This window comes from Acomys russatus, chromosome 13, assembly GCF_903995435.1.
Source record: "Acomys russatus chromosome 13, mAcoRus1.1, whole genome shotgun sequence".
NCBI lineage: Eukaryota > Metazoa > Chordata > Mammalia > Rodentia > Muridae > Acomys > Acomys russatus.
This window is the reverse complement of record NC_067149.1, coordinates 34,890,527-34,918,164: the sequence shown is the minus strand read 5'-3', so window position 1 is coordinate 34,918,164 and position 27,638 is coordinate 34,890,527.

Genomic DNA, 27,638 nt, shown 5'->3' with positions numbered 1-27,638 from the left:
AATTACAAGAGTCTGCCAGTGACACTTTTCATTTGTTTGTTTGTTTGCATGATTTTGCATGAGTTCTGGAGATAAAAAGCCAAGCTCCTTGTGTTTACAAAGCAGAAACATTACCTACTGAACTAAAGTCCCAGCCCCTCAAAATCAAAATACAATGTGCACTTCTAATATCTTTTTTAAAACATATTGATTGGTGATAAGTCTAGAAATTATTCTTAGCAGAAGTTTGAGCCACTATTTCAAGAGACCATATTGAATTTAAAATATATGTTGGTAACCCTTCCAAAGAGTGCAAAATTAGTCTGGTGGCCTGAATCCTATGCGGTATTAATAGTTTCCAGGCTCATTTCCAAGCCAACCTATGTATCCAATATCTTGGTGTGTCCTAGATTAGTAAGTTAAATCATAGAAAGTTAAAAGAAAGAAAAATAAATTCTCATTTTCAAGCATTCTCAGGTAATATTTTCCCAAATTCAAAGATTCAATCTTTTTATTGTGTGTGTATTAATCTCAGTGAACAGCACTAACCTAAAACAAATTACTATTTTACATTTCAAATCCAGTTGTCTTCTTTCTGGATTTTCATGGTCACTATCTCCCTCAATTAGAAAAATAAATGACTTTAAGTGTTTTCATTCCCTCAAGACTTTCAGAAGATACAATATAAACCATGCCTTTGTAGTCTATAGGGATGGAAGAAGAAAACCTTTGCTTTATGATTGACAGCTCGCTTCCTCATATTTTCTTCCTGGAGGTTTAGAAAAGCAACATTCACCTGCTGAGAAGAAAGCCACAGAAGCAAAGGGTTGAGAAAACATGCAAGGACTAAAATATTTTCACTAAGAGTCTTTCTTTTTAAATAATGGCTGTTTTGACATTCACATCTAAGCTTCGGTGTCTCTTCTGACATGACTGAAACATATGACAAAATTAGAAGTCGGTCTCATTAGCTAAGGTTGGGGAACAAGGCCCTTGTCCTGCCAGAGTAATTCAGACATTTTATAGTGACCAAGTCGTCCAAAAACATAGTGTGACTTCTAAGAAAGTAGAATTTACTCACCAAAAATACTTTCTACCCCAAGGTGAGTTCTAACAAAACCCTATATTCTGTATCCAAACCACCATTATCTGCTTGCTATAGCTATAAATTTTGATCAGCTTGGGCTGACAGAACTTAGATTTAAAAGCAATCTGCACATAGCCCTGTCCGTATTTGATCAATGAATCAAAGACATAAGAAACCTGTGTGTGTGTGTGTGTGTGTGTGTGTGTGTGTGTGTGTGTGTGTGTGTCTAATAGAACAAATGTACAGTGGCTACTTGACCCCTTATGCAATCATTAATCTAGCCAGTTATACCATCCACTATGTGTATCAAATGGTGCATTTTCATGGCTAACACCAGAACCAATTAGAGACATGAGCTTTAGCTTGTCATAAGTACAAGCTAAAAGTCAGTAAAATATGCTCACAATCTATTACCTCATTCACTGGTTCACCAACAAGCATGCAATGTGTGAGAGTCTGTGCCCATTTCATAGGAGACTCAAATACAAATCTAGGGATGACACAAGTAAATATCAAGTTTTATCTTAAGTCACTCAAGAAGAATTTTTATTTTCTTTTATTAAATTTTATTATCGGATTACAGCCCAGTTATTATGCCCTCACTTGTATCTTCTCATTCCTGCCTCCCTCCCTCTTTCACCTCCCCTAGACCTGAGACAGAAGGGGAATTGCCTCCCCTACCATAGGATCACAGCCTATCAGGTCTCTTCCTGGTAGCCTGCTTACCCTTCTGAGTGCCACCAGGCCTTCCTACCAAGAAGTGAGCAAATAGGGGTCGCCAGAGTTCATGTCAGAGTCAGTTCCTGCTCTCCACACAACCATGGAGAATGTGCTGTCCATTGGCTAGATCTGAATAGGGGTTCTAGGTTTACTGCATGCATTGTCCTTGGTTGTTACAGCAGTTTGTGCAGGCCCTCCTGGGTCCAGATGTGCCAGCCTTGATGGTCTTCTTGTAGGGTTCCTGGACCCTGTGGGTCCTTCTATCTCCCCATTCTCACATACCACTCTCACCTAGAGTCTCAATACGAAGTCTCAGCATCTGTTACAATCCTGCTCTGAGTGAAGACTTCAAGAAGAATTTTGAAATTTGGTACTGGAAGGACTAAATGTAAGCTTGGGAGTCAGCCACATCTTAATGACATATTTTTATATTTTTCTCTTTGGTGTGTGTGTGTGTGTGTGTGTGTGTGTGTGTGTGTGTGTGTGTGTGTGTGTGTAGAGAGAGAGAGAGGCCAGAAGTCAAGGTTTGATGTCTTTCTCAGAGGCTTCCTGCCTAATTTTTTTTGAGGCATGCTCTTTCATTTAATTAGAGCTCACTGGTTCAAATAGGTTTGCTGGTCAGTAACATCCAGGGATGCTCCTGTCTCTACCTCTTTAATGCTGGGATTACAAACACACAACACCATATTTGACTTGTTATGCTGGTTTTGGGGGAACTGTGCTCAGGCCCTGATATATGGAGAGAAACTGAAACATTTCTCCATCTTCCACCTGATGAACACGTTTCATATTTATCAAAACATTCTCACATTTAATGTTTCTTGTAAACTTTCAGTGTTAACATAAGAGAATTTATATCTTGCAGGTCTTGAATAGTCAATACAATGCAAATAATGACTAAAAAAAAAAAAAAAAAAAACACAGTTTGAATGGAAAATAATGAATACCACATATCAAAGTTTAGTATATGCCCCCCTTGCAGAATCTTGGTGTGGTGTTTATAGTGACAATGTCCTCCATAAGCCCAGGCATTTAAACTTTTGGTTTTCAGATAGCGGTACTATTTAGGGAGATCTAAGAGACATTGAGTGGCTGGATAACGTGTGCCACTCAGGCCTGGCTTGGGGGTTTTAAGGCCTCGCACCAATTCCAGTTCACCTCTGCTTCATGTTTGTGGTTCAAGATTTGAGTGTTCAGCTCCCTACTCCAACTGCCATGCCTTTATTCTACAGCCAAGGCCACTAACCTCTGGAGCTAAAACCCAAATAAACTCGTCTTCTATAAATTGCTCTGGCTATAGTGTCTTATCGAAACAATAGAGAATTGACTAATACACTTGGTTTTCCAAAACTTGAGTATTGCTTTGAAATGCCCTTAAGTTCACTCAAATGCTGAATACTATTCTGGTGACTAAATGAACTGTGAATCACAATCACTTGCACTGTGATAAATCATGTCTGTCTGGAGCTTGCATAATGAAGGCTGCTTGCACCACCTCAGTGAATTCAGGCACAGTATACAGACATTTTCTGCGTGTACAGGAACTGGGGCTAAGTTGGGTTTTGATTTAATGATTCTTATCGAAACGAAATAAGCATTTAGTCTTTGGATTTGATCAGCCTCTATCTGCAGCTGCGTCGCAGCTGGCAATTATTTCCTCCCTAGGCTCCTTGCCCAGGCAAATGGGGTTCATTCTTGTTTTGTGTCTTGCTGAATTCTCTAATAATAGAGGAAGTAACTGAGCTATGGCTTTCTCTGAATCTCATAGCTCTGAAAATGAGTGCAAGGGGAATTTCCTCCTATCATGTTTTGCCACCACAATAAAATGCTTTCTTGTAATGCACTCTGAAGGCTGCTTAATTTTCTAGCCATAAAAACTCAGGAGCAACCTTGCAGCCAGTGTTCTAGCATAGGATAAATTCCAACGTCACAGTTTTATGGAATAAGAGAAGTACAAGAGCAAAACCCATTTATTCACTGTTGTTGATTTAGTTCTATAGACTTGCTATATGTGGTTGAGATAAACTTCCTAATATATATATATATATATATATATATATATATATATATATATATATATATATCTTGCATAAGTTAGGACCCATAGGATTTTTCCTCTTCTTATTCTTCCCGTGGTTCTTCCTCTGTATTAACTGCTCTGTAATTAAGGGTTGGGTTTCTGTTTTCCAGGGCACCACCACTGTACCCTTCTGTAGGCATTCAGAGTAATTGCAAATTAAATGGGCCCATGATTCAGCTTTTTTCATGAGTGTTTGGGAGTTTCTGCTTTCAAATGCAACATGTTAGACAGTTTCAGCTTTGCAGATGGAAAAGTTAATAAGATCCATGCAGGGTTCATCTTCTCTATCCATATTTGCAAAATCCTCTCTTAACTCTGAACAGCATACTTTCCCTACCCCCTCATTAAAAAGATGTCATAGTTAAAATGATAATTACTCAGTAATAACAGGTGAATTGTGTTGCCAGGTTTAATCTTATATGCAGTTATATGGTCAAATGGCTCTATTTACCAAATCTTATTAGTTACCTGGTAAAATAACTCTCTGTCTTCATTGTGTCTATGTATTTAGTAGATTGGAGCCTGCGCTCTTTAATCCAAGAAAATTAAATCTGCCCCTGTTTGTCATTTTAGTGCACCATCTGTTGCTCCAGGTGCTTGCCTGGTTTTTAATGGCTGTGAATTGAGCTCTTTCACAACAAGCATACATAGATGCTCTGCTTCAGTCTTCTCCTCAGTGTATGTGCCAGACTTATAGGGAAATCCAGGAGCTGTGTTGCTTCATCCACATAAGGACTTCAGGTGTTTTGAAAGTGTGCAAACTGAGTTATAGCTGTCACTAACCCGAATGAAGTGAAATTTTTAATATCCAAAATGGCAAAGGAAGGTATGCAAAGAAACACCTGTGGATCAAGAACGTTGAAGCTCTGATCAATAATTATTAGATTATCACTAATAAGTTTAGTCTTACGAAAGACTAGCTGGAGGATATTTCACTGAAGCCCTAAGTTTTAAAAAAGCTCTAGGTGGGGTTTGTTTGGAGGTCTTTGGCATATAAGTTTAGAGTTCAAGGCCAGCTTGGTCCACAAAGCAAGTCCAGGACAGCCAAGGCAACACAAAGAAACCTTGTATCAAAAAAACAAAACCCAAACCAAAAACAAATAATCAAATATACCATTATGTTAATATAGCATTATTGAGGTGGGTGGATATTGAAATGCAAGAAACTACACTGAAATTTACTTCAATTAATATTTACAAATGGAGCATATTCACAAAATTGGGGTCTACCACCATCTCCCTGTGCATTTCTAGTCACCCATGCCTGTCATAACAGTTACTCTTCTTTGGACTTTTAATACTTGATTTATTGGTGGAAGATAGTAAGTATTCACCATGTTTATTTATTCATAGCATATATATATATACATATATATATAAGCAAATGATAATTGTACACCTTCACAAACCTGTTACTTCAGACAAAGTAACAGACTGTTGCCTGCCCCCCATGACTTTTACAGCCCCTACACACACACACACACACACACACACACACACACACACACACACACACACACACACACCACTGCTCTCCATCCAGGGAGAGCACTTCTGCCACATACACCAACCTAATCAATCTAGTTTGCATGTTTTTTTAACATTGTACTAACTGATTCACTATATTACTCAGAAAGACTAATCTATATTGTTAAGTGTAATTGTAAGACAGTCAGACCATTTCCATTCTGTGGCCTGGATGTGCCAGTTGATAGGATATTGGAGAGCTGGCATGCATTATTACAAGCATGAAAACTCAATTGTTAACTATTGTCTAAAGTCATAATGAGAATTATTTATGTGCATTTTCTCTTTTTATGTATTTGTGACATGTATGCAAATATACACCTATGTGTTCATGTGTGAAAGCCTGAACTCAATGTCAACTGTCTTCCTCTGTTGGTTTTCTCTAGCTTAATTTTGGAGACAGGACTTCTCACAAAACCTGGAGCTCACCGTTTTGGCTAGACTGGAAGCCCAGGAAAGCTTCAGGAGTCCACAAGCCTTTGCTTTCGCAGCACTGGCATTACCAAGATAGCTTCTAGCATGGATTTCTAAATGGGTACTAGAAATGTAAACTCCAGTTTCCATCTCCACATAGCAAGCACTTTACCCCGTTAGCCATCACCTTAGCCCCAGTGTTATTTTTCTTCAAACAAAAGAGGTAAAATTTGACCTCGTGACTTGTTCTTGTGTCTAGCAGCTGTGATTTGTCTTCCATGAAATGTATCAAGTTCTTTGCTTGACAGATACAGGGAATTGTGGTCCTTTGATTTTTAAGATATAAAAAGAAGGTAATGCATTTCTCTGAGAATCACAGGATTATGACACGTGAAACAGCCTATAATTCTTTCAGGGTGGGTTGAATTTGTTAGGACATAATTATAAATTATCTTGAACCTCTCAGTTAATGCTTTCATTAATTATAACTTTTTCCTCAAGTCTTGAAACTTACAGTATTTACCATGAATAGGTATTTAAAAGTCTACTCTGCTTTCTGCCCTATCATGCTTATCTATTTCTATATTCCTCCTTATTTCTTTTCAACCCCTATCTCCAAACCTAAGAAAGAAAGATAAATGAAAAGAGAGACATCCCTGAGTCCAATCTTGTTTTCCGTCTGGATAAGACCAATAGTAACTTATAACCATCTCCCAATGAAAATAAATGTCTAAAGCCCAAGAAAGTAATAAAAAACCTACCCACCTCCCCTTATGTGAGAGGCCGCACTCACATTCGCCATTACAAGATGGCGCTGACATCCTGTGTCCCAAACTGGTAAACAAGTAATCTGCGCATGTGCGAAGGAACTTTCCACTTGTTGTGCTCTGCCTCTCTCGTGGCGTCATATCGCCTGATGAGTAACAGCCAATCAGGGACTGACACATCCTAAGCGGAGAACAGTTTCCTATATAAGGGATGGGTTTCTGCTGTTTGGGGTCTCCATTTTACTTGTCGTAAGCTTATGCTCTCCCTCTTAAGATGCATTAAATCTTTACTGCAGAAGGATCTTGTGTGTGCAGCGTCGTTCTTGCTGGCGAGACGGTAACGCGAGTCACACCCTTAAGGGAAACGGGGTGTAGTTCTCTTAGGGTTTCTTCCAGCTGATTTGGGATGAATAATACCTTTGTAGAGTCGTCCCAAGAAAAATTGAGGAAAATGGTTAAACAAGGAAGGAATGTCATTTGTGGTCCAGTTCCTAAATGTTGAGAACTTCCAGGTTTAATAAAAGTCCTGTGTGTGGACAGTCTGAAATGCTGTACCAATTTTGACCAGAAGCTTCCTTGGAGCTGTCTTGGGAGCTGTCCTGTTCTGATGGAGAACAGCAACTGAAGCAGTTGCTGCTGGGGTATGAAGGATGTAGGATGTCAGCATCTAGCATGCTGAGAGAAATGAATCCTGTCTTGTCTGGTCCAGCTTCAAAGTCCGGTTCTTTTGTTCTAAAAACATATACTTTCTCACAAGCATTATACCATCCTAAAATTATAAGTATATGAGGTAGGCAAGGTGCACATAGCAATTAAGGCTAGTTTGTTGCTCTTTGCACGAGCAGAAGAAAGACATCTGTAAATCTCCATTCGTGCCATATGAAGAATGGCATCTATTTCTAAGTTACAGGTATTCTGTAACCAATAAGAAACATTGACTATACATAGACATTCATGTCTCAGCCTATCTCAGAGCTAGTTTCATGTAGTGGGATTTGGAATATAAATTACCTGATTGTCCTGCATTTTTAATTTAATTTTATATCCTGATTGCAGTTTTCTCCCTCCTCACCTCCCAATCCCATCCTCCCTCCCTCATATCCTCTCCCTTCCTCCCTCATACCCTCTCCCTCCCTCCCATAGGCCTCAGAAAGAGGCCTGTCCTCCCATAATATCTGATTTTAGCTTATCAAGTCTCATCTGTACTACCTGTATCCTCTTCCTCTGTGGTCTGGAAAGTCCACACAGCCAGGGAGAAGTGATCCACATATACAAGCTTTACCTCCAATACTTTGAAAATCCTACTGCAGGCTGTTTAGGATAAGTAAGTTAGACAAGTTAATTGTCAACTGACCAAATCATGGTCATTTCAATTACTACTCTATTTATGTCAGAAGAATATATACATCCTAAATATTACAGGTAGCTTTGATTCTATAGACAGATAAGGTAAAATAGTTAGATAAGGTCTTCAAAAACCTCAGAGTCTATAGAATATGTCATTTAAAGATGTTTATTTTGTTTTAATGATTGTTTGAAAACAAGACAGTTTAACTCCTGGAAACACCCAGCTTACCTCAAAGATGATGATGAGCATCAATTGAACCTCCTTATGGAGAGGGCTTCAAATATGACAAACCAGCCACTGCGCAAAATGTCCTCATTTCAACCACTGACAGAATTCTGCCTAAAACTAGGAAGCTTGGATGCAGATGGAGTCAATGGCCAAACTCTGCCAAGACAGGGAAAGCATGCCCTCAGTAGCTCCTGCCTCACAAATATGTCTGTCAGATATATTGGGACAGAAGGTTGAAGATGATTCTCCAATGTTACAGAGAGTTATGGATGATTCTGCAGGCAGCAAACTGTCTCTCTCATTTTTTTTTTTAACTTGGAAGCTGCTAAATTGCACTTCTTGTGTACTGCGGTAATTAATTTTACTCTTCTTTTCATTATTTAATTAATTTATTCAGATTACAATTAAATTGCTATCCCATCACTTGTATCCTCCCATTCCTCCTTCCTTCCTGCTTTCACCCTATTCCCCTCCCCTAGGTCTAAGACCGAGGGGGACCTCCTCCCCCACTATATGGTCATAGGCTGTGAAGATTCATCTTTATTCTTCTAAAGTCTCTGATTGGGTTGAAGACCAAATAGTTTAGTTTCACAATTAAGCTTAGTTGTTTAGGAGTTATGATGCTTTTAGGTCTAGATAGATGTTTTAAGTTGACAGAGATGAGATATTACAGATTTTGAGTTACATTCAGAATTTTAGGCTCATCAAGATAGGAAAATGTTTTCTTCAAGGTTGCCAAATACAAACAGCCAAAACACTATGAATGTAACATGAATGTACTTCCTGGTTGTTTTGTGGTTCTTCTTGTTGTATGTAGTTTATTTTATATATGTGTAATAATATAAATGTATATGTAAAAAAAGAAATAAAAAGTCTGGTCTGTTTTACAAAACGGCAGACAGTTAAACTCCCCTCCCTACCCACCTCAGCTCACACTTCTTTGATCAGGGAAGCATGGAAGGGCAGTATAAACCATTCTGTCAAGTTCCTTATTCTGCAACGTTTTCTGTTATGGCTCTCGGTCTTGAAAATCTCTTTTAACAGAGATTTTGGAAAACAGAACAAAGGAGGCAAGAATAAAAGATTGATACCTGAAGAAATAAATGTGTTTTTAGCTAAAAATGCTTCTCCCACAGTTGCCAAATTCTGTTAGCAAAATCTCCCAAATTCTGGATAATTCTATTCTCTTTTAAAAATATTTTTATTTCATATTTATAACACAAATACATTATGTTTTAATATTTTCACACTATATTTATGTTGGGGTATGTGCATGTCAGTGCAGGTATGCACAAAATCCAGAAGAGAGCATCAGATCCTCTGGAACTGGTGTGAAGGTAATTATAAACTGCCCAACATGGATGCTGAGAACAGAACTTGCAACCTCTGCAAGACTCGTATTGGTTCTTATAACTTCTGGGCCATCATCTCTACAGACCTTACATAAATCTATTTTGGGCCAATGTGATGGCGATGTCTAATTCAAGTAGCATGTTTGTTCACCTTTGAGAGGGAAGTAGTATCCCTTCCTTAGCAGTCAGCTCTAAGTTAACATCTTTCAGTATGATGTGCTCACTTAATGTTCAACGACTCACTCCCTTTTTGCCTCTCTGAACCATGGAAATATATGTGCTGACCTCACCTCTTTACATTCTTTGGTATCTTAAACAGCATTGGCTAAAGGTTAATCTGGCTTCCTCCAAGGTCAAACTATTAGTAAAAGGAAATAGTAACAAGATCCCCTGCCCCCCTCTCACCCTGTTTATTTATCCAAATTCCTCCCACCATCTATAGTCTTCTTTCTTTGTTCCTGGTCAGATGGGCTTATGTAAATAAGTTATCAAATACCTCCATAAAATGACTATGCATCTTCTGGTTTCAGTTTTGAAGCCTTAGCTGACCAAGTTCTGTAAGAAGACCTAGTTAGTATTCTGTTATGCAAGACCAAAGAAGTGTTGGCATCAGGCTTCTTTAGGGAATGTTTATATTAACTGAAACCCCTTCATATATTTTTGGAAAATTAAAAGGGGCTATCTGGCTAATGAGAGAGTAAGAGTTCTTCATACTCAGCATTGTTGTAGGCCACATGCAGAATAGGAGATGTTTTGTTATGGGATGCAATACGCTTATATTTGTTACTTTTCTACTGGTGATACAAGGTGATAAAACACCTTGACTCAAGCAACTTATAGAAGAAAGGGTTTATTTGGCTTATAATTCCAGACAGATAAAAGTCCGTCGTGGCAGGGAGGCATAGGAGCAAGCAGCAGGCACTGTGGCTGAAGCAGAATGCTTAGATTTCACACTCTTTAACATAAGAAAGAAGCAGAAAGATGAACTGAGGTAGGCCAGGCATTTTATTCTCAAAGCCAGACCCACAGTAACATACTTACTTCAGGCAGACTGTACATTTTAAACTTCGTCAAACAGCACTGTCAAGCTAGGGGGCCAAGTGCTCAAATGCTGAGATGGGGAGGGGGGGGCTTTCTTGTTCTACACACCAAAGGGCTTTCCTCTTGGTGAGTACAAAACCAGTAAGAAAACTAGGAGATCCAAACACCACCGAGGAGCATTTTATTAGTTGCTACAGGTAAGGAACGCCCTGTGTATAATTCCCATGCATCATCTGCCCAAAGTCATAACGCAAGGTATGGGTGTTGTAGAAACTCATTACATTCACGCAGAGCAGACTCCTTGTTGCATATAAAGATAGGCATATTTTTGGGTATGCTCAGTTTAATATCATTCCTCTTCATGTATCTTTTGTTGCTATAAAACTTTCTGTAAAGGAAAGTTTACCCCTTGTCCAATATCCCAATGGCAAACTGAAGCATAATCCAGCCAAAGTTATGCTGGCGAGATAATGAATGTACTGAGCTTCCTTACAGTGCCGAGGGGAGGGGTGATTTACAGAGGTGTACGCATCCCTCCCTCCATGGCCGGCCTTATCCATTACGAATGAAGACTTCCCTTTAAGTACACAGGTGAGGACCCACTCTGGTCTTCCCCAGCCTCTCTATATTCTAGCCCCTCCCACAGGCCATGTGCATCACTGCCAAGTGAGGAGAAACAGCCTGGAGGAATCTCATACAAGCCCTGCTCCAGACCTCTATGGAGGGGCCTTAAACTGTCAACCTATCCAGCTGGAATGTCATTTGCAAGAGGCCACATCTGAGCTCCCGAAGATAGCGATCTTGGCTCAGGAGACAGTCATTCATGGCAGAAGGACACCAATGGCTAGGAGATGTTGTAGTGAGAAAAGTCTATGGCTAGATAATCTAAAACAGGGGGTGGGGGTTTCTTGGCAGGTTTAGGTAGTAGAGGGCCAAAACAAAAAGGAACCTTATCAGGAGAGCAGTTTTAGATTTTTTTTTTTTCAAAGACATGACATGTCCCACTCTCAGCCGCCTTGGGTTTAGGTGATTTTTCTCTCTATGTACTGGGCTGATTTCTAACAAATCACACTGCTGGCATACTCTGTATTAAGCTGGAAAAACAAAGTCACATTCTTAAAGCTGTTATCTCATCACAAGCATGCTCTGAAAGAGAGAACATGGGATGGAGCAGGCGAGCCATCCAGAAGCCAAGGTGAAAACAAAGGGAACATGAGCCAACTCTCCTTCTCATTACTGGGTAATATTGCTTTGCACCTTGGGTATTGTGTGGCTGGCCAGATCATCTGACTAGAGCAATAGCACACATCCACCCCCGCACCTGAAGCAGGGCATCATGATACCCTATTTAAACATCAAGAATAAAACAATCATCACAGCAGGAAAATTGCAACACTAGAGTTCATGAAGGAGGGCCTTCCTGCCTTTTTCACTTTATTTGACCCTGATGGCTTTTCTCCTTTGATCATTTAACTGATTTGCCTTAAAAAATGCTTCACCAGTAGATGCCTAAGAGGTGGGAAAACAGAAATAAGTGATTGCTCACACACACACACACACACACACACACACACACACACACCTAAAGACTCACACAATTGAAATGTCATATAGTTATATTTTATTTTCAAAAGTGGTGTGGACCTTACATTTAAACCACAGCATATCTCTTATTTTTTAAATATGTATTTATTTATCTGGTGGTATATTTCTGTGTAACTCTATGTGTGCACCCACATGCAAGTGTGCATGCAGGCACCAGAAAAGAGGGTTGATTGTCCTCCTCTGGCACTCTCCACTTATTTCTTCCAGGAAAGATTACTGTGAACATGAGCCTCAGAGGCTCTTGCCTATGTGAGAAGCCAGCAAGCACCAGCCATTTTCCTTTCTACACTTTCCTCAGAGGTGAGATTTTAGGTGTGTGCAGGACACCCTTATTATGGGTATGCTGGCATATGAACTCTAATCCTCATGACTGCACACTAAGGACTCTTAACTGCTGAACCATTTCTTAATCACCACTTATTATTTTAATTAAGCTATAAGCATTAATTATTTGTCTTCAAATATATCTATATATCTACCTGCTATACTAACAGGTATGCTAGCATGTATCCAATGATTACAGATAACTTGAAAGGATAAATACTGGACTTGGAGATTATAGAATTTGAAGCCATTTTTAAACCAAAATAACATTGTACTAGAATCAAAAAAAGTTCTTTGTTTTTGAAAGTTAGAAAAATAATAACATCAGATCAGAGAAAACATAAACAAAAATAAGACAAAAGAAAAAAGACAAAGAAAAAGTACAAGAATTGTTGAAATTCTAATGAGAGAAAGAAAAGATGTGGATTTGGGTAGGTTGGGAAATGGGAGGTTTGGGGAGGTTTTGGGAGGAATTGACAGAGAGATAACCATAATCAGAATATATTGTATGAAAAAAAAATGTTTTCCATCTCTAACTGGACCTCCAGAACACTGTGCTGGAGGCCACACACCAAATCACTAAGTTCCTTATTAGTATGTTTCAGCACCAGAGTCTGTGCTTTTCAATCCCAATGTGTCCTCAAAGGTCCAGTCAAAAATCTTGATTATCCTGGTGGAAAGGAAGAACTGTCACTTCTTACACCAGCTCTGCCGGACACAGGTGCTTTCTTACTAAGCTGTCTGAGGTCAGACCAAAAGGCTAGAGTACAAAGGCCAATCCTAGGCTATGGGTGATTATCTCTAACGGAAAGGGAATTGTGTCTATTTGGGCCAGAATGGCAACAGCACTGTGTTAAGTAAAAATAAATAAATAATTACATAAAAGCAAAAAAAAAATGTTTTCAATTTTAAAAAGAAAGATAAAAGTAAGTTAAAAAAAACTAACATTTATTTTCTTTCCTAGAATTTACATAAATTTGTTACACGTTTTATGCATGTGTTTTGTGTGTGTGTGTGTGCGCGCGCACACACGCGTATGTGTGCCTATGTGTGAATATGTGTGCATGTGTGCCAGGGTGGAAGGTGTTCATGTATCAATGATGCGATCATTAATGAAAAAAATACCCGGTGGTATTTGGTGCTGTGCTTTTTTTCCCTGTATAACTTTAACTGTTATCTTGACAACCCAGAATTATGTAGGAAAAGAATCTAAATTGGGATGTATTTTCTAGATCCTATTGGCCTTCATGCATGTCTGTGGGGAATTGTCTTGACTGTTAATTGATGTAGGAGAGGCTTTCCCACTGTGGGCAGCACCATTCCCTAGATCCTGAATTATATATATGTATTTTTAAAAAGCTAGCTGAGAAGGGGTTTAAAGTTTACCTCCTGTATTGTCCTTGGCTGGTGCCTTAGTTTGAGCGGGACCCCTGGGCCCAAATCTGCCTATCATATTGTTCTACTTGTAGATTTCTAGGACCCTCTGTATCCTTTTATTTTGCTATTCTCCCATGCGTCTCTCCTTTAGAGTCCCAATAGGATGCCTTCCCCTCTGTCCCAGTTTCCTGGATCTAGCCAATGGTCAGAATATTCTCCACAGTTGAGTGGAGAGTGTGACATGACTTTCTCACGTACTCTGGTGCCTCACATTTGACCATGTCCCCTGGAGGGGGAGACCTGGTGGCACTCAGAGGAAGGACAGCAAGTAGCCAAGAAGAGACTTGATACCCCATGAGAATATATAGGGGGACGTAATCCCCCTCAGGAACAGTCATAGGGGAGGGGAATAATGGGAAAATGGGGGTGGGGAGGAATGGGAGAATACAAGGGATGGGATAAACATTGAGATGTAACAAGAATAAATTAATTTAAAAAAATTCAAGTCAAAAAAAAAAAAAAAAAAAGCTAGCTGAGTATAAGCCACCCTTCTAGATAGCCTATGACTTGTGATGTACTTCTTTGGCTGTGAAGTGAGTGTCTTGCAGTTTGGAATAGTAAGCAGGCCTGTCTTCACTGTTTCTGCATTGTCATCCTCGGTGATCGACTGTTCCCTGTAATTGCAAGCTGAAATAAACCCTTTACTCTCCTAAATTACTCTTGGTTGGGGAATTTGTTACATTAATAAAAATGAAACTAGGATATTTCTCTTAGAAATAACAGTTGTTTTTACCCAAAACCACCACTACAGGAACCTCTATTGAGCTACTACCAGATATACCCTATGGCATGACATTATATACATCAGTTAGCTAATGCTGACACTCTAAATATTTTAGTGACGGAATGTAACATATACCCTCTAAATATATTCAAATGCAACTACTATTAAATGCATTTAATGAACTGATGTAAAGACAACCACCACCATCATCAAAGCCCCTACTTCAAATCCATTTATTTACTATTCTTGCTTTCCACAATGATGCACACTTTCTTATCAGTACTTACCTCTAGGGCTTTCCTCTATCCAACCTGACAGATTAGACATACCTATTTGTGAACTTTATATAGACAGGGTCCTATGCTGTAGAATATTTTGTCTGGATTCTTTTGTTTTTCTGACATTTTGTTCCTATTTCTGTCATTGAAACTATTTGTTTATTTTCAGTTGTAGACATATATTTTTTTAGCTATTTTATTGGTGACTTATATAAACCACTCTTCTCTACCCCAATCCCTTCCAACCCCTCAACACTAGTGGGTCAAGAAAGAAGGTTAAAGAGGACAGGGGACAGAGACTTCTCTGGACTACTTCCTGTTGATTAGGGGTATCAGGTTTCTAGGGGCAAGTCTAGCCTTCATTGTGAGAATATCCAGCAGTCCAGCAAAACAACAAACCAGCAATAGCAAAAATAGCAGCAAAGACAGGTAGCAGCAGGGACCAGAAGCAGGGAGTAGCAGCACACAGGCCCTTTCAGGGCTATCCAATTTATACCCTCTCCAGAGTCCCCAGAATCAAACTATCTGAAGTTAGAAAACATCAGATCCCTCCTTGAGCAGCAGACAATCGTAGTCAGAGGCTGTGGAGAATCTGGAGTAGCCTCATATCCAACACCTGGGATTTTCACATAACATAACTGGGGTTTTTTTTTATAGAACCCAGAATTCTCATTACAGTCAGTATTATATGTTGACTCTCTGAAAGCATACCTATATATTCCTCTGTCTTATTGTCACTCTTTATTTGATTGTTTCTAGTTAAGGGTATTATAAAAACATGTTCCTGTGTATATGTTTGTTTCTGTTATGTGTTAAACATACACATGGATTTCTGCTAACTACTGTAGTTACAAGTGTAATAACTGAGTCTGTGAATATGCAAAGTTTAGCTTTGGTCTTTATCACCCATTTTCATATGCTAATGGCAATATATATATATATTCTACCTCCAGTGTGGGGTTTTCTGTTAATTCATCTCAGGTGTTATTCCTTTCTTAAGATTTATTTTCAATTTTTAATTGTGTGTGTTTGCTTCTGTATGTGCGTGTGCAAATGTGAGTGCAAGGGACTTAAGAGGCCTGAAGAGGACATTGGATCCTCTGGAGCTAGAGTTAAAGGTGATGGTAAGGCACTATACATGAGTGCTGGGAACTGAACTCAAGTTTTGTGCAAGAGCAGTATGTGCTCTTAATTGGTGAGCTATCTCTTCAGCTTGGCTGGTATTCTTTAACTGAATTTTAACTGCTCTGGTAAACTCTAATAGTGGTTCATTGTGGTTTTAGTTGATACTGTCTGCCTTACTTTGGAACCTGAGTATCATGTTCTATGTCCAGAGTCATGTAGACAACCCCAATTGTACCAGGCCTGCTGAGGTACCTTGTACACTATTTTCATTGATTTATCTTATAGTTTTTCTATTTTAAAGAATGTTTACACTGCGTGCCTGCATGCCTGTGTATCTGTGTATGAGCATGTACATTTGTATGCAAGTGCCCAAAGAAGCTAAAAGTGGGTGTCAGATCCCTTGAGCCTGGAGTTACATGCAGTTGTGAACAGCCCAATGTGCATTCCATAAACTCAACTACAGTCCTCTGCAGGAGCAGTACAGGTTCTCAGCAGCTGAGCTGTCTCAGCTCTTTATTGGCCTTACTCTATGCATGAGATGAATTACTACTGCTGTTTTTCAAATATACTACACTGCTCTGTGAATTGAAACAGGTTCTTAATTTTTTTTGAAGAATAAAGTTTCATTTTTTTTAACACAGTAAAATTGTTCATATCAGTATCCCCACCACCACATTTTCATTTAGTGTTTTTATTCTCTCTTTTTTCTTAATGGTTGCCTTTGTACAATCATGAAGATATTTACTTACATGGTCTTCTAACACCACAATTGTTTTTCCACTTATGTTTATATCAGAATCTAGCCTGTTGTGTTAGCCATGAGCCAGAGGTTAAGTTATGTTTTCTGGTTCACATTCTTTCAGGCACAGCACTACAAATTGGAAAGATTATCTTTCCTTGCTGTTTAGGAGTGATGCTTCGACCAAATGCCAAGCCCTTTTAGATGCATTGGTGTATTCATGAGCTGTCTCTTCTGTCCTGTTTGTCTGTGTGTCTGTCCTTGTACCAATATTTTTATTTATTTATTTGTGGCTTTATAAGCAGCACTGGACTTCATCAGGATTGTATTGGTTCATGTTAGCTCTTGCATTTATGCACTGATTTTTTAAAATAATCTTAAATTCCACAATAAAAGATTTGGGATTTTAATTAGGATTACAGAAAAGTCTAGAGATCAATCAGAGAATAATTAACATTTGACAAAATTGGCTATTGAAGTCTGTGGGGATTGTGTGTCTCTCCATGTATTGCTGAGAGAAGAGGAGGAATATTTCCTTTCTTTTCTGTCAGTGGTGTTTTGTAGTTTTCTACTTTGACCTCTTTCTTAATATTTCATGTTCTTTGAAGTACTTTAACATCTTTATTCCTTCTCAATTAATATGCTTTCTTTGGTCAATTACATTTTTTCCTTTCTTTTTTAAAAACTTACTCACTTTACATCCTGATTGTAGCCACCTCCCTCATCTCCCAGTCCCATTCTCCCTCCCTCTTCCCCTTCTCAACCCCCTTCCTTAGTGCACAGAAAGGAAGAATATTCCTTTTTAATAACCTGACCCCAGCCTATCAAGTCTCATCTGGACTATCTGCATCCTCTTTCTCTATGGCCTGGCAAGGCCACTTCCATGAGGGGAAAGTAATAAAGAAGTGGTCTCCAGAGTCTATGTCAGAGGTAGCCGCTATTCCCCATATTATAGGACCCACAAGGAGACTGTGCTGCCTATCAGCTACATCTGAGCAGGAGGTCTAGGTCCTCACCATGCATGGTAGTTGGTTGGTGCATCAATCTCAGCAGCCCCCTCACCAGGCCCTTTTTTTTTTTTTTTTTTTTTTTTTTTTTTTTTGCTCCATTAGTCTCCTTGTGACACTCCTGTTCCTTCCAGGTCTTTCTATCCCCCAACTCTTCCATAAGATTCCCTGAGCTCAGCCCCAAAGTTTGGTAGTGAGTCTAAGCATCTGCTTCGATCTCTCACTGGGTAGAGTCCTTCAGAGGACTTCTATGGTAGGCTCCTGTCATTTTCCTTCTCTTCAACAGCTTCTGGTGTCTATTCTATTTGTCCTTCTGAATGAGAATTAAACATTCTCCCTAAAATCCTCCTTATTATTTAGCTTCTTGAGATCTATGTTTTGTAGAGTGGTTATTTTGTGTTATGTGGCTAATATCCACTTACAAGTGAGTATATAACATGTGTGTCTTTCTGGGTCTGGGTTGCCTCAATCAGGATGATGGTTTCTAGTTCCATCCATTTGCCTTCAAATTTTAGTATTTCCTTGTTATTAATAGCCAAGTAGTATTCTGTTGTATAAATATAAAACAGCTTCTTTATCCATTCTTCAGTTGAGGGATATCTAGATTGTTTCCAGATTCTGGCTATTATGAATGAAACCTAATGACATAGTTGAGCAAATGGACTTGTTGTATGGTTGAGCATCTTTTTGGGTATATGTCCAGGAGTGGTATAGCTGTGCCTTGTGGTAGCACTATACCCACTTTTCTGAGACAGCACCATATTGATTTCCAAACTGGTTGTACAAGTTTGCACTCCCATCAGCAGTGGCAGAGTGTTCTCTTTTCTCCACACCCTCATCAGCATGTGCTGTCACTTGAACTTTTTATTTTAGCCATTCTGACAGGTATAAGATGGAATCTCAGAGTTGTTTTGATTTTGTCATTTACTTTTATTTATCACCTATTTTAATTCACATAAGGCAGTATTTAAGCAGCCAATATTCATTCAAATTTGTCCACATTTTCAATAGCTTTATTTTAAAAATGGATAATGAGGATGATGAGGATGATTACAACCAGTATAGTATCAGGGTTTTCCAGAACTTATAGAATGACTCTGTCCTTCTATATAAAATGAAGATTTATTAGAATGACTTACAGGCGGTGATCCAGCTAATCCAAGAATGGCTGGCCATGTTTCTGGTTATAGCTTTAAAAGTCATTGATTCCAGAAAGATGGAGATGAAAATAGAGGTGGATGCAGAAGTGGAGACAGAGACAAAGAGACACAGAATAAATCTTCAATGAGTATTTTGGAGCCTCAGTTTGATACTTGATATTTAGTATTTAATATGCAGGAATTTCAGTGAAACAATGGACTATTATAAATCTAATTCAAATCATATTTAACTATTTTTGAAAATGTTATTAGTTTACTTAATCCAGAGAGACACTGGCTGCTAGTGTGGCTTCTTTGAGGGCCCTGAATATGCTAACAAATTCTATTTCATTCTCCTGATATTTTAGTTCTCTGCCATGTTGGCTGTGTCCTCAATTTGTATGTGCTGGTCCCTAAGGGATCAATTTTTTTTTTTAACCTTAACATTATGATCTCAAGCCACAAATACCCAAGAATTCTAGAAATTCTAAGAATATCCTGTTGGGCCACTGAGCCTTTATGAGTCAGTCTTTATGCCATGGAGAGTGAGATGCTGGGTTGTACCATACCATCCTTAACTTCTCCAGCACTTTAGATGGGTGTGGGCCTCACCCAGAAGCACAGACTGCGAGAGTTGCACAGGAGTTGCTTGCTTCAAAACAATGACATAAAAACACCAGAAGCTCTTCTGCATAGAAGGAGAATGGATTCTCTATAGGGAAAAAAAAATGTCCACTACACCAGCCAAATGAAAATGAATTCTGTAGCTTTCCTCTAAGACTTGCCTATCTTGCAGTAGCTCTAACTACATGTTTTGCTTTCTTTTGTTTAATTTGTTATATTATCACCCATGTGCAAGTCTTTCTTCTCGCGTCCACGTGGCAGATGCCAATCTCTTTTGCCTTTTAGCTTTGAGAGGTCCGTAAGACGGTGGTGCACTCAGGCAGTGGAAAAGAGAAGTGGTCTGCCACAAGTTGATTTCTAGGGAAGCAGCTTAATCTAAACACAACATGCCACTGGGATGAGACTCCCGTGGGCTTTAAAAGGGTGGAATGAAAAGCAAGGAAAGGTGGTCAGTATAAGATCGTGTTTCTGAGAAAATCCTGGTGTTATCCATCCTGAAACTCAACGAAAATGAGTTGATGAGCAGACAATGGCCAGTGTGCCCAGATGATTGATCTGTGGAGCGGGGACATCCCCAAGCTGCTTGGCAGCAAGCCGTCTCTCTTCTGTTCTTCCCTTATTAATGCAGGCGATGATAAATGGCCATGCTGACAGCTACTACAATGAAAATACAACCTTGTCAGGGAGTCTTCCATCTTCTTAGTAGCAAAGAAAAACTTGCCCCATAACCCTCCTGCAGGATTTTCTCACACAGGCTTAGCAGCGGCATGTGTGTGACTCTGTGTGTGTGACTCTGTGTGTGTGTGTGTGTGTGTGTGTGTTTGTGTGTGTGAGAGACTGTGTGTTATGCTAGACACTGCAGGGTCACTTCAAATAAAAGGTATCAAAAATATGTTAATATATAAACCTTGTGAACAGAATACACCAGGCTACTTTATGTGTGTTACAAGAAAACCTGAGAAATTGTAAGTCTCAGAACAACTTAGGTTTAGATAAGTCGGGGAAGAGGAGGAGATTCATATTCTTTCCACACACAGGTTTATAAAAGAAAGCAGCCACTGTGAAGTGGAGTTGAGAGGGATTTAATTGCTTATGATCCAATGAAATTATATTGCAACATATTCTTCTCTCACTTCTTAACACCCTTCCCCCATCTGCACAGTGTGGAGCTTCCTTACCCACTGCCATCAGAAAGCCTGTTGTTGTCCATTATCAACATGGGTTCACACGTTCTAATGTGGCAGAAAACATGATGCTGTGTGAGGAAATCTAAGCTGAGCTGCCTCAAAGGGTCCCTGGAAGGTGTTAGGTGAGGAGAGTAAGACAAAGTCTGTCTGCGGGTCTGTTTGCTGATGATCACCACACAGACGTATTCACACATATGTCCAAGAACAAGCACGCTTCCCTGTTGCATAGCTTTCAAAAGAAAAAACTTGGAAGCAAGTGGCCAGCAGTGGGTAGAATGAATAAGATTGCTTTAGTCAGTGAAATGACTGTGGGAACAAGATGCATCTAAATGTGTCAAAAGCAACAGTAGTGGTGTCTGGAGCTATGGCTCAATATTTAAGAACGATTACTCTTCTTGCAGAGAGTCTGAGTTCAGTTCCCCAGAAACCATCTGTAACTCCAGTTCCAGGGCATCCAACACCCTCTTCTGACATTGTTGGACAATCGGGTACGTGTGTGCACAGTTGTGTATGCAAGCAAGAACTCAAACACATAAAGTAAAAATAAATGAATTTTAAAAATTGTAATTTATTGTATTTTATTCAGATTATATTTCAATTGTTATCCCCTTGCTTGTATCTTCTCGTTTACACTCTCCTTCCTTCTTTCACCCTATTCTCCTCCCCAGGACCTCTGACAGAAGGGGACCTTTTCCCCAACCATATGACCACAGCTTATCAGGTCTCAACTGGATAGGCTGATTCCCTTTCCTCTGTGTGCCACCCGGCCTCCCCACCAAGGGAAAGTGATAAAATTGGAAGTACCAGAGTTCATGTCAGAGGCAGTCCCCACTCTACCCACGACCATGGAGAATGAGCTGTCCATTGGTTAGATCTGAATAGGGGCATCTAGGTTCACTGCATGCATTGTCCTTGGTTGGTGCAACAGTTTTTTCAGGGACCTCTGGGTCTAGATTCACCTGCCTTGATGGTCTTCTTGTGGAGCTACTGAACCCTCTTGGTCTTTCCACTCTCCTACCCCATTCATTTTTTAAAACAACAGTTTTCAAGAAAAAGAGACTGGTATGCAGATATAAATGAGTATATACCATTTGATTCTTTCTGCTTCTGGGTTAACTCACTCATACTAGCCCAAGGGGCATGTCCCACGTAAGCCTTCACTTACCAGGAAACTGGGACAGATGGGAAGGCATCCTATTGGGACTCTAAATGAGAGACGCATGGGAGAATAGCAAAATAAAAGGATACAGAGGGTCCTAGAAATCTACAAGTAGAACAATATGATAGGCAGATTTGGGCCCAGGGGTTCCGCTCAAACTAAGGCACCAGCCAAGGACAATACAGGAGGTAAACTTTAAACCCCTTCCCAGATCTAGCCAATGGTCAGAATATTCTCCACAGTTGAGTGGAGAGTGTGATATGACTTTCTCACGTACTCTGGTGCCTCACATTTGACCATGTCCCCTGGAGGGGGAGACCTGGTGGCACTCAGAGGAAGGACAGCAGGTAGCCAAGAAGAGACTTGATACCCTATGAGAATATATAGGGGGACGTAATCCCCCTCAGGAACAGTCATAGGGGAGGGGAATAATGGGAAAATGGGGGGGGGGAGGAATGGGAGGATACAAGGGATGGGATAAACATTGAGATGTAACAAGAATAAATTAATAAAAAAAAAAAGAAAGAGAAAAAAAAGAAAGAAAGGAAAAGAGACTGAAGAGTGTCCTAGGTTATGGTTTCTATTGCTATGAGAAAACAACAGAGAGGAAGCCAAGGCAGGAAAGCAGGGCAGAAAACTGAAGGCAGAAACTAAAGCAGAAGCTGTAGAGGAATGCATCTTACTGGCTTTCTCGAGTGTGGCTTGTTCCGTGTACTTTATGATAAAACCCAGGACCACCTGCGCAGGGACAACACAACCCACATTATTCAAGAAAATGCCCACAAGCTTGCCCATAGACTGATCTGATGGGGTATCTTCTCAGTTGAGGTTCTGATTCTTAAATCACTCTAGCATGTGTAAAGTTGACAAAAATTAGCCAGGACAAAGAATATATATGATTTATTTATATTTTTAAAACATTCTAAGAGCAAGTATATATGTACATAATATAGATACACATGCAGATATGTTAATGTTTTTATATTCAAAGATTATCTGGGGTAAGTGTTGTAATGCCCAAAATTAACCTGTAAATCCACCCCCCTGCCCAAGAACCAGATAACTTCCTGGAATTCTGGCAACTATAGTTCTGGAAAAATAACAGAACCTCATAGGAATGGGCTATAGGTTTGTCCTTACAAGGCCCCGCAACAGGTGGCTGGGGACATTCTAGCTGGAAAAGTCTGAGGAATGATTCTTACCAAAGCTCATTTCTTGATCACTATTTAATATTTAATAGGCTTGTTTTAGTTTGACCCAAAATTGTGGAGTTGTTTTTTCTAGTGAATCTCAGCATTAATACTGTGAACAAAGGGTTAAAAAATGACTGCTCTGGTGCCTCACATTTGACCATGTCCCCTGGAGGGGGAGACCTGGTAGCACTCAGAGGAAGGACAGCAAGTAGCCAAGAAGAGACTTGATACCCTATGAGAATATATAGGGGGACGTAATCCCCCTCAGGAACAGTCATAGGGGAGGGGAATAATGGGAAAATGGTGGGGGGAGGAATGGGAGGATACAAGGGATGGGATAAACATTGAGATGTAACAAGAATAAATTATTAAAAAAAAATTAAGAGAAAAAAAAATGACTGCTCTAAGGAAGCACAGTGTTGCCCTCCTGATCATTTGAAAATTGCTTACAGTTATTTTGTATAGATTAATTTTGTTTTGTTACTGTATATTACATTGTCATAAGAATTCAATACAATTTTTAAAACATATTCTGGTTCCCAGTCCAATATTTCAGATGGCCCTTCTGTTTCTGGCTATTAGTCAAACCCATTGGAAAAGTTATTCCAGGTTACACCATCCTGACAAGTTTCCAAGGGACTTACAATGTCCTATTGATAATGCTCTGATGAATGTCACAGTATTTGACAGTAACTCCCAGAAGCATCATCTAACTATATAGATAGATAGATGATTGAGCCCTACCTCCAAAACCTAGAAGTTCAGATGCAACTAGAAATCCATGGGTCGGTGCTTTGATGAGCTTTCAAGCTAGCTTGAGGCTGCTTGTCTATGAACTGCATGTTCAGCTGAACAGGTACATTGCATAGATGCAATTCAAATGTTTTAGAAAGATTTTCGTTCTTCAGAAAACATTTGCCAAGGATCTACACTAGGGTGTACAATGCCATTAGTAGGATGAGGAACCCACATTGCTGATGAGACTGCATGTAAATTTCTTGGATGGTCATACTATAGACATTCCATAACCATACAAAATGTAGACAGAAAATAAAGATACTGAGCTGCACACAGAGGAGTTCCATCACACAGAGGTCTTATGAAAGGATGAGCCAGGAATGTTCAGTAGGGAATAGGGGGCACACTGACAACAGCCAAGAGAGGAGTTCTGTGGAGGTGAACATTGCAAACTCATTCAGATATTGCTCTGAGATGACAGAGAGGAACATGGCCTTCACAGTTGGAACATGGAGGCTCTGGTGCCTTTGGACGGTGGCATTTCTTTAGGAAAGGTTAATTGGCTGAAATGGTAGTAATATATCTCATAATCTTAATTTTTAAATAAAAAAATCCTGTATACATGGGATCTAAAGAAAGAAGGAAGGGATGTAAAGGAAGATGGGGAAATAAGGAAATGGAAGTTAAAAAGAAGAAAGGAAAAAAGAAGGAGAAAGGAGAGAAGGAGAGAGGAAAATACCCTTGCATTATATAGGAGAGATTGGTGACAGGATGCAGTGCTAGAGAAAGCCAGAGGAAGTGCTCCTGAGTCTTAGCAGAGTCTGGGAATTTGGAAGGTGCCATACTTCATTTCACGGTAGAGTCCTGTGTCGGCAGAAAGTGGTATGGGAAGGGGAGAGATACCTTCATCCCTGGCATGTAGGGTGATATATCACTGCAGTATAATTTAGATTTTTGTTTGTTTTTTGTAGTTAAAGAAAACACAGGGAGAGATGTGGGGGCAGAGTATGGGGTGTGAGAGGATATGGAAAAACAAGTGTTGGGATGGAAAAGCAGTGGGTATCTGGGTATCAAAATAACAGGTCATTTGGAAGTTGTCAATAGAAAATCCTCTTCCATTTCGATGTAGCAAGCTGAGTAGGATCCGTTTTGCTTCCTCGTTTTCTCTCTGAGTTTCTCAGGGTTTGCATAAAACACAAAATTGAGAATGACACTTGTTACTTTTCCTTCGATGCCATAAGACAGAGTCTCCTAACAGTGTAGTCATGATCTTTCTGCCTCCATAGTGCTGAGAATATAGGCATGCCCACCATGTATATATGACCAATTTTTTTTGTAAGTGTCTTTTTTTTTTATTAATTTATTCTTGTTACATCTCAATGTTTATCCCATCCCTTGTATCCTCCCATTCCTCCCCCCCCCCCCATTTTCCCATTATTCCCCTCCCCTATGACTGTTCCTGAGGGGCATTACCTCCCCCTATATATTCTCATAGGGTATCAAGTCTCTTCTTGGCTACCTGCTGTCCTTCCTCTGAGTGCCACCAGGTCTCCCCCTCCAGGGGACATGGTCAAATGTGAGGCACCAGAGTACGTGAGAAAGTCATATCACACTCTCCACTCAAGTGTGGAGACTGTTCTGACCATTGGATAGATCTGAGTAGGGGTTTAAAGTTTACCACCTGTATTGTCCTTGGCTTGTGCCTTAGTTTGAGTGGGACCCCTGGGCCCAAATCTGCCTATAATATTGTTCTACTTGTAGGTTTCTAGGACCCTCTGTATCCTTTTATTTTGCTATTCTCCCATGCATCTCTCATTTAGAGTCCCAATAGGATGCCTTCCCCTCTGTCCCAGTTTCCTGGTAAGTGAAGGCTTACGTGGGACATGCCCCTTGGGCTAGTATGCAGATATAAGTGAGTATATACCATTTGATTCTTTCTGCTTCTGGGTTAACTCACTCATTATGATCATTTCTAGCTCAATCCATTTATCCACAAATTTCGGGAATTCCTTGTTTTTAACAGCTGAGTAGTATTCCATAGTGCATATGTACCACAGTTTCTTTATCCACTCTTCTACTGAGGGACATTTAGGCTGTTTCCATGTTCTGGCTATTATGAATAAGGCTGCTATGAACATGGTTGAGCAAAGTTTCTTGTTGTGTGCTGGAGCATCTTCTGGGTATATTCCAAGGAGTGGAATAGCTGGGTCTTGAGGAAGTCCTATTCCCATTTTTCTGAGATAGCACCAGATAGATTTCCAGAGTGGCTGTACTAGTTTACATTCCCACCAGCAATGAAGGAGTGTTCCTCTCTCCCCACATCCTCGCCAGAATGTGGTGTCGCTTCAGTTTTTGATCTTAGCCATTCTGATGGGTGTAAGATGAAATCTCAGAGTCGTTTTGATTTGCATTTCCCTGATGACTAAGGAGGTTGAGCATTTCTTTTAGTGTTTCTCAGCCATTTGATACTCCTCTGTTGAGAATTCTCTGTTTAGTTCCAAGCCCCATTTCTCATTTGGGTTATTCGGTTTGGTGGTGTTTAATTTCTTGAGTTCTTTATATATTTTGGATATTAGACCTTTGTCAGATGTAGGGTTGGTGAAGATTTTTTCCCAGTCTGTAGGCTGTCGCTTTGTTCTCTTGACAGTGTCTCCTGCCTTACAGAAGTTTCTCAGCCTCTTGAGGTCCCATTTATTAATAGTTGACATTAAGGCCTGGGCCGTTGGTGTTCTGTTCAGGAAGTTGTCTCCTGTGCCAATATGTTCCAGGCTCTTTCCCACTTTTTCCTCTAGGTGGCTTAGTGTCTCTGGTTTTATGTTGAGGTCTTTAATCCACTTGGATTTGAGTTTTGTGCAAGGTGACAAATATGGGTCCAGTTTCATTTTTTTACACATAGACCTCCAGTTAGACCAGCACCATTTGTTGAAGATGCTATCCTTTTTCCATTGAATGGATTTGGCTTCTTTGTCAAAAATCAAGTGACCATATGTGTGTGGATTCATATCTGGGTCTTCGATTCGATTCCACTGATCAACCAGCCTGTTGCTGTGCCAGTATCATGCTGTTTTAATTACTATTGCTTTATAGTACAGTTTGAGATCAGGTATGGAGATTCCTCCAGAGCACCTTTTATTGTACAAGATTGTTTTAGCTATTCTGGGTTTTTTGTTTTTCCATATGAAGTTCCGAATTGAACTTTCAATGTCTTTAAAAAATTGTGTAGGTATTTTGATAGGGATTGCATTGAATCTGTAGATTGCTTTTGGCAGGATGGCAATTTTTACTATGTTAATTCTCCCGATCCATGAGCAAGGAAGATCATGCCATCTTCTCAGGTCATCTTCAATCTCTTTCTTCAGAGTTTTGCAATTTTTTTCCCAACAAGTCCTTCACTTGCTTAGTTAGGGTAACTCCTAGATATTTTATATTGCTTGTGGCTAATGTGAAGGGTGTGGTTTTCCTAATTTCTTCTTCTGTAAGCTTGTCATTTGTGTATAGGAAGGCTACAGACTTTTTTGAGTTAATTTTGTATCCAGCCAATTTGTTGAAGGTGTTTATCAGCTTTAGGAGTTCTCTGGTGGAATTTTGAGGGTCACTTATGTACACTATCATATCATCTGCAAATAGGGATAATTTGACTTCCTCCTTTCCCATTTGGATACCCTTGATCTCCTTTTGTTGTCTTATTGCTCTGGCTAGAACTTCGAGTACTATATTGAAGAGATATGGAGAGAGTGGGCAGCCTTGCCTTGTTCCCGATTTTAGAGGAATTTCGTTGAGTATCTCACCATTTACTTTGATTTTGGCTATTGGCTT